This window comes from Lotus japonicus, chromosome 6 (assembly GCF_012489685.1).
Source record: "Lotus japonicus ecotype B-129 chromosome 6, LjGifu_v1.2".
Classification (NCBI taxonomy): Eukaryota; Viridiplantae; Streptophyta; class Magnoliopsida; order Fabales; family Fabaceae; genus Lotus; species Lotus japonicus.
The window spans coordinates 20,055,140-20,060,828 of record NC_080046.1 but is presented as its reverse complement, the minus strand read 5'-3'; the positions used below and the strand labels follow the sequence as shown (position 1 = coordinate 20,060,828).

The 5,689-nt window shown below is 42.1% G+C and overlaps 1 pseudogene; it reads right to left on the bottom strand.

The window, feature by feature from the left end:
* Window positions 1-1,884: 1,884 nt before the first annotated feature.
* Window positions 1,885-5,689, bottom strand: LOC130725062 (uncharacterized; annotated as a pseudogene).

Sequence of the window (5,689 nt, the reverse complement as noted above, 5' to 3'; positions counted from 1 at the left end):
CGTCAAGTCAAGTTCTAGAGTGCAAGTAATCAAGAGTGCAATCACACAAGAAAAAGATTAGAGATGGCATACAGTTGACCACCTACAGTTAAGGCTCAAAAACTCTCACAGGGGAATTTAGTCTATCATAATTGTTTCAACCCCTCAATTTTCAAAAGTAACTTGACAACAAGAACGCATGGATTCACATCACAAGATATCATGACTCAGTTCAAAGAAAGAAAATGCCCATAATCTAAACAAGACCTAAGAATTCAAAGAAAGCATGGATCAACCTAATTTATTCAAAAGCTAAATATTCTACCTACGGTAATCTCCCCCCCACACTTAAACTACACATTGTCCCAATGAAGCATAACAAATATGGAATTGAACAAGTGCAATAAAAGTAAAGAAGAAGAAAGAGAACTCCCTGATTCATGGCGGGCGGAGGGTGGAAACAACCAAGGAAACATCGTCCATGGTAGCATTCACAAGAGAAGGATTAGTGAGGAAATGCTTGAGGCGATGACCATTAACTTTGAAGCTCTTATCTGTGGATTCACTTTTGATCTCTACAGTACCATAAGGAAACACATTAGTAACAACAAAAGGACCAATCCACTTAGAACGAAGCTTACCGCTCATTAGGCCAAGCCTAGAGTTATACAACAACACTTGTTGTCCAACCAAAAAGTCTTTTCTGGAAATCAAGCTATCATGGAATATTTTGGTCTTCTCTTTGTAGAACTTAGAGTTCTCATAGGCTTCCAAGCGGATCTCATCTAACTCACTCAATTGAAGCTTTCTTTCACCACCAGCTTGATCAAGAGCCAAGTTGCAAGTCTTCACAGCCCAATAAGCATGATGCTCTATCTCAACAGGGAGATGACATGCCTTACCAAAAACAACGCGATAAGGAGACATTCCGATGGGTGCTTTGTAAGCAGTACGATGGGCCCACAGAGCATCCTCAAGTCTATTGCTCCAATCCTTCCTGTTAGGCTGGACAGTCTTCTCCAAGATCCTCTTTATCTCTCTGTTGGAATTCTCAGCTTGCCCATTTGTTTGAGGATGGTATGGTGTGGAAATTCTATGAACAACCCCATATTTCTTGAGAAGAGCTTGCATGGACCTATTGCAGAAGTGGGTGCCTTGATCACTAATGATTGCTCTAGGAATGCCAAACCTGCAAAAGATGTTAGACCTAACAAAATCCACAACAACTCGAGAATCATTAGTCCGGGTGGCCTTAGCTTCCACCCATTTAGAAACATAATCAACAGCAAGCAAAATATAGTAAAAACCAAAAGAAACAGGAAAAGGACCCATAAAATCGATACCCCATACATCAAAGACCTCACAAAACAACATGGGTTGTTGAGGCATCTCTTTTCTCCAAGAAATGGTACCGCCTGCTCTCTGACAGGGCTCACAAGTGCTGCAAATCCTTGACGCATCTTTGAAGATGGTGGGCCAGTAAAATCCAGAATCAAGCACCTTGCGTGCTGTCCTTTGGGGTCCAAAGTGACCACCCACTGCAGAAGCATGGCAAAACTGAAGGACTGACTCAATCTCATGATCTGGAATGCACCTCCTAATAACCTGGTCAGTACAAAACTTCCACAAATAGGGGTCATCCCAACAATAATATTTAGCATCACTCTTAAGTTTAGAAATCTGAGCTCGAGATGCAAATGGGGGAAAAACAGAAGCAACAAAATAATTAACAATATTAGCAAACCAGGGTGCTGGAAATGAAACTGAAATATTAAAGAGCCGCTCATCCGGAAAGTCATCTCTAATGGGAAGAGTATCAGCATCCCTCTCTATCCGACTTAAGTGATCGGCCACCAAATTCTGTGCTCCACTTCTATCTCGAATCTCCAAGTCAAACTCTTGGAGTTAGAGCATCCATCGGATCAACCTGGGTTTTGATTCAGCCTTCTTCAACAGGAACTTTAGAGCTGCATGGTCAGTATACACAATAATTCTAGAACCTAGCAAATATGATCTAAATTTATCTAGAGCAAACACAATAGCTAGAAGTTCTTTTTCAGTGGTAGTGTAATTCGCTTGTGCAGAATCTAAAGTCCTAGATGCATAATATATTACCCTAGGCAACTTATCTACTTTTTGAGCAAGGACAGCACCCAATGCGTAATTAGAGGCATCACACATGAGCTCAAAAGGGGCCGTCCAATCCGGTGCCTGAATGATAGGAGTGGTGGTCAAGGCTTTCTTGAGGCAATCGAACGCCTCTCTGCATTTCTCATCAAAATCAAACGCCACTTCCTTCTGCAGCAAGTTAGAAAGAGAGCTCTCTTGCTGAAATCCTGAATTAACCTGCGATAAAAACCTGCATGGCCAAGAAAAGAACGCACCTCTCGCACGCAAGAGGGGTAAGGCAAATGTGAAATAACATCTATCTTGGCAGGATCCACCTCTATGCCTTTGTTAGAAATCACATGACCTAGAACTATGCCCTGCTCTACCATAAAATGACACTTCTCATAATTCAAAACAAGGTTAGTTTCAATGCACCTATGCAAAACTTTATCCAGATTATCTAAACATGTATCAAATGAAGATCCGTAAACAGTGAAATCATCCATAAATACCTCGATGCAACTCTCTAAGAAATCACTGAAAATACTTACCATGCACCGCTGGAATGTACCAGGGGCATTGCATAGGCCAAAAGGCATCCTCCTATAGGCAAAAGTGCCAAAGGGACAAGTGAATGTGGTCTTTTCTTGGTCCTCAGGAGCAATGTGAATTTGAAAGTACCCAGAAAAACCATCAAGAAAACAGTAGTGACTTTTACCTGCTAAGCGCTCAAGCATTTGATCAATGAAGGGCAAAGGAAAGTGATCCTTTCTAGTTGCTTGATTGAGCCTCCTATAATCAATGCAGACTCTCCAACTGTTTTGCACTCGAGTAGGGATAAGCTCGTTCCTCTCATTCTTCACAACGGTAAGTCCTGTCTTCTTAGGGACCACTTGAACTGGGCTCACCCAAGGGCTGTCAGAGATCGGATATATAATTCCAGCTTGCAGAAGCTTGGTGATCTCCTTCTTCACAACATCAAGTATCACTGGGTTGAGTCTCCTTTGTGGTTGTCTTACTGGCTTCGCTCCTTCTTCCAAGAGTATTCTATGCATACACATGGATGGACTAATACCAGGAATGTCAGCTAAGGTCCAACCAATAACTTTCTTGTGCTTCTTTAGTACTTGCAGCAACTTTTCCTCTTGATTTTCATGAAGCGTTGAGGAAACAATGACAGGGAGCTTCTTATCATCCTCCAAGTAAGCATACTTGAGGTTATCTGGTAAGGGCTTAAGCTCCAATACGGGTGCCTGCAAAACAGATGGAACCAAACTAGCAGATACAGTTTCTGCATCCTGCACTTCAACGACTGGGTTAGTACAATCAGATTTCTTAACATCTGAGTCAACAACAACAGTGTCCAAAAATTGATCAATGCAAGAATCACACATTTCAGTAGCAGTACATGTATGACAAGTGTATGACTCAGTTAGGGAAGGATAATCAGAATCATGTAGGAAATCAGATTCATGTTCATCAAGCATATCATCAAGCAGTTCATCAAGCAAATCAATATGAAACACAGAATAATCTTCAGGTGGATGTTTCATAGCATCAAAAATGTTATCCTAACCACAATATCACCGAATTCCATAGTCAGTGTACCAGCATAAACATCTATCTTGGTTCGGGCTGTCTTTAAAAATGGTCTCCCCAAAATGATAGGAACTGTATTACGGGAAGATCCTTTTTCCATTTCAAGCACATAAAAATCAGCAGGGAAAACAAGTTCACCAACCCTAACCAAAACATCCTCTACCCATCCAGCAGGGTGTGTCGTGCTCCTATTTGCTAATTGGATGACAACACCCGTAGGTTTCAAAGGTCCAAGTGAAAGTGATTTAAAAATAGACATAGGCATCACATTAATTGAAGCTCCTAGATCTAGCATGGCATTTTCAAATTTAGTATCACCTATGACACAAGGAACAGAAAACGTACCTGGATCCTCACACTTTTCAGGAACATCAGAAACAGGAGCAGGTTTACCAGCTTTACCTATGATTGCAGAAACGTTTCTCCCCATGCGAACTCTTTCATTTCCTTTCAGCTTCCTTTTCTGAGTGCATAATTCTTTCAGAAACTTTGCATATCTTGGAATTTTCTTGAGTGCATCAAGTAGAGGTATGTTCACCTCCACTTTCTTGAATATCTCCAAGATTCCCTTATCTACCTCTTCCTTCTTCTTGTTTGGCATAGCTTTCGGAGGGAATGGAAGAGGAATGGAAGGTGGTTGTACTTGGAAGGTTCTTGTGGCAGTGGTCTCTGTCTCCTTTTCAGGCTCTGACTCTGGTCCATGATCTGCATCAATTTGCTTCCCCGACCGTAAGGTGATGGCGCTCACATTTCTTGGATTGACAACCGTCTGAGAGGGCAGCTTATCAGAATTCTGGGACTGTAGCTGGTTTATTGAAGTAGCCATCTGTCCTATCTGGGTGGTCAGATTCTGAATGGAGGATCTGGTGTCTTGTTGGAACTGTATGTTTTGGGCTGTCATCTGCTTCAACATATCCTCCAATGAAGATTCTTTAGATTGCGGTGCAGGAGGGTTGTTAGCCTGTTGTTGCATTGGAGGAGGAACATATGGTCTAGCACTATTCTGAAACGGTGCTTGGGCAGGTTGTGACTGATCAGACCATCTAAGATTTGGATGATTTCTCCAGCCAGGGTTATATCTGTTAGATGACAGATCATAATTTTGCTGAGGTCGATTATTGAAAATGTTGGCAGCATATGCTTCAGGATTCTCATCTGTAGGTTCCTGCAGAGAAGGACAAACATCAGTATTATGGTCTTTAGTGCAAATGCCACAAACCTTTGCCTGTTGTGAAGGTTTATTCTGGTTCATGGCCAATTGAGTAACCAAGCTGGCAATGGTTTCCATCCTCTTCTCAAGCTTGTCCATCCTTGGATCTGTCCCAATCTCATTAACAGTTTTAACAGCATCATTACTCCTTGTTTGAAACTGTTGAGAATTAGCAGCCATCTTCTCAAACAACTGCCTGGCTTCAGTAGGAGTCATGTCATTCAATGCACCTCCACAAGCAGCATCAATGAGATGTCTCTCCATGTTGAGCAAACCCTCATAGAAATACTGAACTAGGAGCTGCTCGGAAATCTGGTGATGGGGGCAGCTCACACATAGTGTCTTGAATCTTTCCCAGTATTCATGTAGAGTCTCTCCATGTAGCTGCCTGATTCCTGAAATGTATTTTCTGATTGAAGTTGTCCTAGAGGCAGGGAAGAACTTCTCAAGAAACTTTCTTTTCAGGTCGTCCCAGCTTGCAATGGATGAAGGGGGCAGGTTATACAGCCAAGTCTTTGCAGTTCCCTGAAGGGAATGAGGAAAAGCCTTCAAACAGATATGATCTTTGTCAACTTCAGGAGGCTTCATGGTGGATATGACAGTACGAAACTCCTTGATATGCATATGAGGATCTTCACCTGCAAGACCACCAAACTTAGGCAATAAATGGATTAGTCCAGTTTTGAGTACACATGGTACATCCTCAGGATACTGGATACACAAGCTTTCGTAGGTGAAATCAGGTGCAGCCAGCTCCCTTAATGTTCTCTCTCGCGGTCCTTCTTCAGCCAT